Here is a 10,301-nt window from a genome sequence, read left to right on the forward strand (position 1 = left end):
TTTATTTTAAACATTGTATCATGTTTAAATACTTCCATAATTAATTCGTCTAATTCACTCCGTAAATATACGTGTACCACTACACATATTATTTACGTACTAATATTAATCACATTAATCAATTAGTACAATTTTAGTAAATTAACAGTTAATTAACTAAAACCCGTCTCCCAAAACTTATTATTCAATTATCGCATAATTAAATAATAACTGCCGCTTCTCGAGTTCGCAACTCGAAATATCTCTAAAAATAATCGACTAACCTCTTAGTCTATAAAACAAGGGAATAAACAAATTGTATCTCATACAATTAATTAGTTATCAATTGGGGTTCGTTCCTTTAGGTGTGACCGAAAGGGGTTAGTTGATCACCGCCGTCTCACGACAATAACGTCAAACTCTAGTCAGCCAACCGTTATCGATTTACGTTAATCAACTGACGAGGATTAAATAAATAAATATCTGATGATATTCCATTAATGAGATTTATTATCTTAACGCACTATTGTGGAGGACACTAACTCCAACACTAACAGCAGATATACACGTGCTATGCCAAGTAAGAAGAAACACGTTGTTGATTATTGTTTCTTGGATAATTACAATCTTGCAAATGAGTATGTTCTTTTTTCTCCAAACTCAATGAGAAACAAGTTTATGTGATTATTCTAATACTGTATTGCAGTTATTGTATTATACAAGTTCAATTATTCTATCTTTTTTACAAATTTCAATAACTGAGTTTTCATAATACAATAACTATGTTAATGTAATACAATAATCGATTATTGTATTACATTAACATAGTTATTGTATTATGAAAAACTGAGTTATTGTAGCTGGTAGTGATTTTTTTATATTGTTTTAAAATATTACTAAGCTTTTTTTTTACTCCTTTGCTGTGAACTTTTATTTTCTGTGGGAAATGCTATCTTGGACAGGTTTGATATTCTTTCTACAAAGTTCGAAAATTACACTGAGTTGCACATAATAGCTGCCTGGTCAGTTGTCTTGAATTTCATTGAGGTTAAAGAGAAAGAAGCGCCAGTGATGATGTTCCTTGGGACACAACATATTGTATGATCTGTTTTTCATTGTGCAGTTACTGTAGAATGTTTAATCATTTATCTTCAATTTTCTTCACACTTTTATGGTATTTATAGGGAATCTTTGAAGACATGCTAGAGCAAGGAGGGGATAGTGATGCTGTATCTGATAGCCAGAAAGACAAGGTTGTGCGGTGTTGGTTCTATTTTTTAGGTGAAAACGTTGTAAACTCTGAGATCGATGTGGACCTTGTCTTCATCCCGTTGTCTTTAGATAATAACTACTTTTGTGTTTGTGTGAACTTTATGAATAAGACGGTTGATGTGTTGGACCATACGTCGCATAAAGATTGGGAAAAATCCGATTTTTACAGACTTGCAAAGATTGCAGTACGTTTTTCTAAATCCTGATCATATACAAATTCTATTTTCAGGTCGTAATTATTGTATTCTTTGTAACAAAGTTATTGTATTGTTTTAAACCTGTTATTGTATACTCATGCTTTCTAATTTTTTTTTTTTGTACATGCTGTAGGTTGATTGTTTTTCTGACTTTTTGGATACAAGGAAAACAGCAAAAGAAGGAGTTCTCATTAACACATTTACATTCGTGAATGTTGATTTTGAATGGAAAGCGAATGTCAAGTCTGATAGGGAATCGGAATTTTTCACCATGTTTCACATGCTCACATTTGAAGGGAAGCACGAGAAGGGATTGTATTCGGTTAAGAAGAGAGTTGAGAGGATTCCTATATGGCTTGAGATGGTGGCTATTTTGTTGATGTCAGATGCCAACGAGTCAAGAGCGTCTCTTTTGGAACAAATGGAAATTTTGAGGGGGAGTATATTGGAAGTAGAGAAAGATCTTTTAAAAGACAGAAGATTGGGGACGAAAAAGGTTAAAACAGCAGCCATTAAAGGTTCTTCTTGGCGAAAAACATAAAAGAACAATTGATTGATTCTAGATGGATTTAGCGAACAATTTTAGATGGATTTTTGTTCGATAATCTAATGTTTAGATAGCTGTTATTGATTGATTGAACAATTTTTTCAGATAGCGTTTTTGTAATGCATATGAGCTGTTATTGTAATAATTCCAGACAGTTATTCAAATGATCAAATGCAATTATTTTAAAGCTCTCATGTAGCTGATTATTGTAAAGCTTTTGCCCAATTATTTTAAAGCATATCTTTGATTATTTTAAAGCTCTCATGTAGCTGATTATTGTAAAGCTCTTCCCCAATTATTTTAAAGCATATCTAAGAAGCTTTTACCGTGTCAAGTTACAACTCATCAAATTAATATATTTATGGAAATTTGGTATATCTCTTATGTTTGTTTCATGATTCCTTGTCGTCAGCAAAGAGCAAATTGACAAGTGTAAAGCATTATCAATTACTGTAAAGCATTATCAAATTAATATATTTATGGAAAAAAATCAGAACAATTGCAAATAAATTCATCATCAATTACTAGAAAGCATAATCTTGATGATTTTAAAACTTTCACATAAAATATAGTATGTTTGTTTACAAGAATCATGTAACCAAACATACTATATTTTATGTAATTTTGGTACTATATTTTTATGTAATTTTGGTACGTCAATTATTGGAAATTATAATTTTTATAAATTGTGGTTATTCTAAAGTATAACCCTGATTATTGTAAAGCTTTCACATGATTATTATAATAGCGCAAGGTATTAAATGAACAAAATCAGAACAATTGCAAATAAATTCAACATCAATTATTGTAAAGCATAACTGTGATTATTGTAAAGTTTTCACATAATTATTGTAATAGCGCAAGGTATTATTAAATGAAAAAAATCAGAACAATTGCAAAAAAATTAAACATCAATTAATGTAAAACATAACTTTAAATTATTGTAAAAGTCTAACACAATTATTGTAAAGTATACCCCTGATTATTGTAAAAGTCTAACACAATTATTGCAATCATGCGGTTATTGTAAAGCATAATCTGGATTATTTTAAAGCGTAATCTTGATTATTTTAAAGCGTAATGCATTTTTCATTCTTCTTCTTCATCTTCATCCTCCATTTCATTTTCCTCTTCATCTTCTTCCTCCAAAGCATGCTCAACAAACGGATTTGGACAGTTTCTCTTGTCATGGTTTCCCATTTGTTTGCAGTTATTGCATAGCCTCTTCGGTTTGCTCGCCTTCTCAATTGCCTTATCCTTGTTTGATTTCATTCTCTTGCCACTTCCTTTGTTTTTTGCAATCTTTGGCGGAAGAACAGTAATATTTGATTTTGCTGAACATCCTAAGAGCATTTCCAGTTCTTGTTCCTTTGTCAAGCTCTCTTTTGTTGGAGTTATTTTCTCTCGGAATTGTAAAAGCATCAAACTTAGCTCCTTGATCTGAGTTTTAGGCATCGAGTTAAGAACACTTATTGTTGCATAAAACTCAGACCATACCCTTGATAATTCCAACTTTCTCAAATCAGTGGGATTGTAGTCATGCAATAACTTTCCATCCAGTCCATACAAAGGCTTTCTATATGATTTCTTCGTCCATCTGGTTTCGATGTACTGCTCCGGTATGCTTTGCAGTCCTTTTCCTGATATAATCCATATAATGTGTTTACAAAAGATTCCTTTCCTCTCAAACATCTTGCACGTACATGTTGTTTCCTTTGATTCGCTATTGTTAGCAACCTGCATTACAGTGTAGTTATTTCAAAAGGCAAACATAGTTATTATATAGTTTAACATGAATTATTTTATGCAGACTAGCAATGAACACCAAGGTAGAAGTCCTTTAGTTTTTTTAATGTTAAAACACGGTTATTGTATTCTTTTATCACAGTTATTGTATGTTAAAGTAAAAAGACAATTATGTTTATAAAATTGAATAACCTGAAATAATTTATGCTTCCTGTAGGCATCTTCAGCATTTATAATGTGCATGTTTCCTTGCTCAGAAAATACCCTAACGGCACACGAACAGGGAGCCATTTGCACTTGCTCTTGGAACTCATAAAAAACAGTATGTGTGTAGATTTTAGAGGGAGCCATTTGCACTTGCTCTTTGTGTAGTTTTCAAAAGGCAGCCTAAAGGCAAATCCCTAAAGTAAGCAGGTATCCATTTGTGCCTTTTACCATACATGTATGTCAACCAAGTATTATCATTCAACTTAAAGTCATTAATCATTTGAGACCATTTTCCTTCAAACTCAATGGGTTCCAAGTCAGTATCCCACACAACTGCACATATTCGCTCAACAAAGTCAGGCTCTTTACAAATCTGTGACTCAACTTTATCGGTAAGTTTTTTCATTATATGCCACATGCAGTAACGATGTCTTGCTTTCTTGAATACAGAACGCACCCCGGGTTTAATTGCCGGATCTTGATCAGTAAGAATGCACTGAGGTTCCTTGTTGCCCATACAATGAAGGAACTTCTTAAACACCCAAATGAATGACTCATCGTTCTCATGATCGACAAGTGCAGCAACAAAAGTCACCGATTTTTTGTGCTTGTCAACACCAGTGAATGGGGTGAAGGCCATGTGGTACTTGTTAGTACCGTAAGTAGGATCAAAGGTGACGGTGTCCCCAAACAAGGAATAATTCATTGTTGCTTGTGCATCTGCCCAAAAGATTCTAGCCAAACAGTTATCCTCATCAACTTGATAAGCATAGTAAAAGCCATCTTGTGATTTAGAAAGCGTCTTTAAATAATCGAGAATCATGTCAGCATCCTTGTCACCTATATAACATTTAATATTTCTTTTGAAGTTCTTGAATTCTGTGAGAGATGCACCGATGTTTGCATACCCATTTGATTGTTCCGCCAGAATTCTAAATGTCTTGGTAGCCCCTATGTTGAGTTTACAATTGTTAACAATTGTCTGCTTAATATAAAGGTTAAGCGTTCTTAAATTTTTCTGGAATTCCCTTTCTTTGAGTGAGCAGAGCCTGTGATTATGACCTTCATAAAACGTATCAATGGCATAGCCTATTAGCTCCTTAAGTCATTGAATACAGCACAAAACCGTATTTTTGCCTTGCAACCAAATCTTGTTATTTTTGTTTTCTTTGGCTCTACAGATCTTTTCCTCTTCTTTTTCTCTTCTGTGTTTTCAAATTCAACAACAGGTTTGAGTTTTTTGCGATCCTCTTTGAATTCATGTCTGTTGCAGACCATTGATTTTTTTGTCTATCAGACCATCACGGAATCTTGTTTATGTGTACTTTCTTGATATGAAACCACAAGCCACAACATATAAATTGTAAAACTCTATTGCCTCTTCCAGCTTTACAAACATTAACCCAACAACAGGCTTGAAACCATTTTCTACCACCCTACTCCACTCCTCACTACCACCTGGAGTATATCTCAATCCCAGATTATGGATAGTATTTTCTCCTGTTTCAGACGCAACGGTAGGTGTAGACAATGTTGTTGCATTGGTAGTATTAATTTCAATGCCTGGAAACATTAAAACAGGAGAACTGTTATGGTATTATTAATTTCAATATCTTAGATTCTATACAAAACAAAACAATACAATCTCTGCAGCAGTAGTTATTTTAATGTTATAATGCAGTTATTGTATTATACAAATCCAATTATTCTATCAGAGGGGGGAGCTTTTTAGTGAGATTGGTAGCCTAGTCCACCACAATGCACACACAGTTATTTTAATGTAATAGTAAAGTTATTTCATTATTATATAGGAGTTTGTAAGGATATTTTTGTCAGATCTTATAAAATAGTATTTATTATGAAAAAAAATTTATGGTACAACACTTATTTTAATGTTTTAATGCAGTTATTGTATTATACAAATCCAATTATTCTATCAGAGAGGGGAGGGTTTTAGTGAGATTGGTAGCCTAGTCCACCACAATGCACACACACTTATTTTAATGTAATATTAAAGTTATTTCATTATTAAAGAGTAGTTATTGTAAGGATTTTTTTGTCAGATCCTATAAAATAGTATTTATTATGAAAAAATAATTTCTGCTACAACAATTATTTTAACGTTATAATGTGGTTATTGTATTATACAAATCCAATTATTCTATCAGAGAGGGGAGGGTTTTAGTGAGATTGGTAGCCTAGTCCACTACAATGCACACACAGTTATTTTAATGTAATACTAAAGTTATTTCATTATTAAAGAGTAGTTATTGTAAGGATATTTATGTTAGATCCTATAAAATAGTATTTATTATGAAAAAAACAATTTCTGCTACAACAGTTATTTTAACGTTATAATGCGGTTATTGTATTATACAAATCCAATTATTCTATAGGGGGGGGGGGAGGAGGAGGTTTTTTACTGAGATTGGTAGCCTAGTCCAGCACAATGCATCACCGTTATTTTAATGTAATATCAAAGTTATTTTAATACTGTAAGTCAGCTATTGTATTATTGTAATCCAGTTATTCAAATGCTAGATATTGAATGATATCATGAATGAAAACCTACATGCAATTATTGTGATATTATGTAGTTGTTATTATAACGACAAAATGAGTAACAATATGAAAATAATCTACATGCAATCAGTAATTTTAACAAAAAACTTATCAACCTAATTTATACCTGAATTCATCATTGTTTGATTATCAGCAATATTATCAAGCTGAGTAAGGGTTTGATCGTCTGAATTCAGCATCGTTGAAGCTGAAAATTATGGAAAAAACACGTAAATCAAGTCAGAATTTGTTATTTGATTCAATTACTGTAGTTATTCGATTATTAAATAAGAAATCGGAAGAAATATCAATACCTTCGGTCGAATTTGAAGAATTAGGGTTTCCGAAGAAAAATTGATAAACAAATTGATAGTTTCAATTGAGAAAATCAAAATAGTGTGAATTGTTTGTAAAATTATGGTTTCACAAAAAAATTTTGAAGAATTGATGAATTTCTTGATCATGAATTGTGTTTTTGTTGCGTGATTTTGTTGATAAAAAATTAATCGAAGAACAGAGTGTTTTGATCAAAAGTAGAGAGAGAAAGGGGAGAAAGAGAGAGAAACAGCAGGAGAATAATGACGACGCTGATAATTGGGTTTTGTCAACTCATTTGCTTATATATGCGGGGGAAACTCACGAAAAGTGGCAATTCTTGTGAGTTTTGTTTCTTATGGTGAGTCGTGAGTTTGTGCTTGGAAATCTCAGCCACTAGATTATATTGGAGATGAATAGCCAAGATCTAATCTTACCTGTTATATAAAATCATTGTCATTTACTTATTTTCTCTTTTTTCTAGTGCTACTTTTTTTTTTTTACTTTAGTTTTTTTTATCTCCTTTTTTTTACCTCGTGTTATTATGCTTTTTTTTACAACTTTGATTTTTTTTTTTCTCTTATATTTTCCTCTAAATTTCTCATTATGTTACCTTTTTTTCTTTTTCTTTTTGTACCAAATTTGTTTTTAACTTGATTTTTTTTTACTCTTATTTTTTTACCTCGTGTTATTATGTTGTTATTGTGCTTTTTTTTACTTTGATTTATTTTACGACTTTGATTTTTTTTTTCTCTTTTTTTTTTTACCACATGTTATTGTGCTGTTATTGTTATTGTGATGTTATTCTGCTGTTAATTTGATTTTTTTTACGACTTTGATTTTTTTTCTTTTTTTTTTTTTACCACGTATTATTGTGCTGTTATTTTACTGTTATTCTACTGTTATTGTGATGTTATTCCGGTGTCACTTTGATTTTTTTACTACTTTGATTTTTTTTTACTCTTTTTTTACCGCATGTTATTGTGCTATTATTCTGGTGTTATTGTGATGTTATTCCGGTGCCACTTTGATTTTTTCTACGACTTTGATTTTTTTCTTTTTTTTTACCACGTGTTATTGTGCTGTTATTCTACTGTTATCATGCTGTTATTGTGATGTTATTTTGGTGTCACTTTGATTTTTTTTTTACGTCTTTGATTAATTTTTCTTTTTTTACCACGTGTTATTGTTCTGTTATTCTACTGTTATTCTGCTGTTATTGTAATGTTATTCCGGTGTTACTTTGTTTTTTTTTACTACTTTGCTTTTTTTACTCTTTTTTTTTTCATGTGTTATTGTGCTGTTATTGTAGTGTTATTGTGGTGTTGTTATTGTAGTGTTATTGTGGTATTATTGTAGTGTTATCCGTGTGTTATTGGAGTATTATTTCGGTGTTATTCTGATGTTATTTAAGTGTTATTGTATTGTTACTATAGTGTTACTCTTAATTACGGACACATCACCTTTTGACCCAAGTACTTGGTATATTTGGGACAATACTTGGTTTGAACCCTTGACTAATACGATTTTTAAAAGACGATAGGACCGTAAAAAGCTCTGAAAATTAGATGAATTAATTTAACCGGCTACAAACAAGTAAACAACCGACAAGAACCACATGGTTAGGTTTATACTTGTTCTACACATTACACTATACAGACATACATCATACATACTGATCTCCAAATATTTCGCATCCAACATATCCTTATCCGTCGATTCCAGCAAATCCGCAGGATTCGTCCCCTCAACTGTCGCATTAACCTTCGTCTCGAATGCTCCATCATATACAACACCTACATTCCCTTTCTCGCCACCTCCAACCGCGGTATTCAACACGCCATCAATATCCTGCATTATTCTAGTAATAGCCCACGCACCTGCCGCGTCACACCATCAGCACCTCCGCCACCAGTGCCTCCTTCATCCGGAGCAGCCATAAGCTCCGCCACCACAATCAGCTGTATCGGAGCAGTTGAAGAATCTACCTCCATTCGTTAAAACACAATCACAAGCATTTGAATCAACGACGCTTTTTCCAGCATCTCCGCTTGCTGCATCTCAATCATAAACACCCATAAAAACACAAAGGACCAACCTTGCAAGAATTGATGGTACTAAATTCAGAAAATAATTCTTTCAGTTTATCATCATCGATAGTATCATCCAAATTTTTAATATAAAGGTTAGTGCCTTGATATTTGTCCACTGCATCTTTAATACTTTGCTCGAATCGTTGCTTCAACTCAGCTTCCCTTTCAGCCTTTTTCTGCGCTTTACCAACATACCACTCCTTATTATCAAACTTTTGCCCATTTAAACTGTCAACAGCTTTAGCAGCATCGTCTGAATTTTCAAAGTTGACAAATCCGAAGCATTTTGATTTTCCTTCTGCATCACGCATCACAACTGCACTTGTGATTTTCCCAAATTGACCAAATTTTTTTGCTAAATCTTCATCTGTCAGTGACTCAGCAAGATTCTTCACATACACGTTGGTGAACTTGGTTTTGTCGATAGCATTTTCTCTTTCTTGCCTGCGCACAAAGGGTCCGACATACACTTGTTTGTCGTTTAATAACATTACGTTGAGTTTGTCGATTGATTTTTGGGCAGATTCTTGAAATTAGGGAAATCGATTGAAAAAATTGGGGAATTTTTGGGGAAAATTTTAGGGTTTATGGGATTTTTTCAGATAGAGTCATAGAGCGTAGAGAGTGAAGTGAGTAATAATAAAAAAAGCTCGGCGTCAAATATGCTAAATAGAATCTCAACTGTCCATTTGTCCTCATCCAATGGCTGAGATTTTCCAAACTCACAACTCACCGTAAGAACCAAACTCACGAGATCCCGCCTATATATATATATATATATATATATACAGAGAGAGAGAGAGAGAGAAGAGATCTAGTGAGTCCACCAAAAATAATTGAGTCCATAAGTCCTCTTTAGGACCCTTAAAAAGATGGGATGGAGGGCTGAGATTGAAAGAAAAAAAGGGAGGATTAGTGCAAAAATTAGGGGATCAATCCTAATTAAATACTTTCCCTCTCTACTATCACTAATCAAACCTTAATTTCACTATAAAACCCTTCTTTTTCCAGTCACTTCTCTCTCTTATCACACAAATATCATCCCTCCATCTCTCTAAAAACCGCAAAAATCAAAAAACCAAATAAATAAATCACTCCTCTCATCCTCACCCCCACCACCACCACACCTACCCGGACGTCTCTCACCCGACTCCACCCTCCTGCCGCCACCAACACCATTATCCTCTTCCCAACCCCGACATCCACCAGCCCCACCACCTCCCTCATCTTCTTTTCATCCCAGATCTGCGACCACCAGCCCTCACGGGCACCGCCCTTCTCACCTCCTCCAACACCGCCACCTCCAACAACCATCACCAACACCATTTTTTTCTCCACCACCCCGACATCCACCAGTCCCACCACCTCCCTCCCATTCTTTTT

Source organism: Silene latifolia, chromosome X (genome assembly GCF_048544455.1).
Source record: "Silene latifolia isolate original U9 population chromosome X, ASM4854445v1, whole genome shotgun sequence".
NCBI classification, from domain to species: Eukaryota; Viridiplantae; Streptophyta; class Magnoliopsida; order Caryophyllales; family Caryophyllaceae; genus Silene; species Silene latifolia.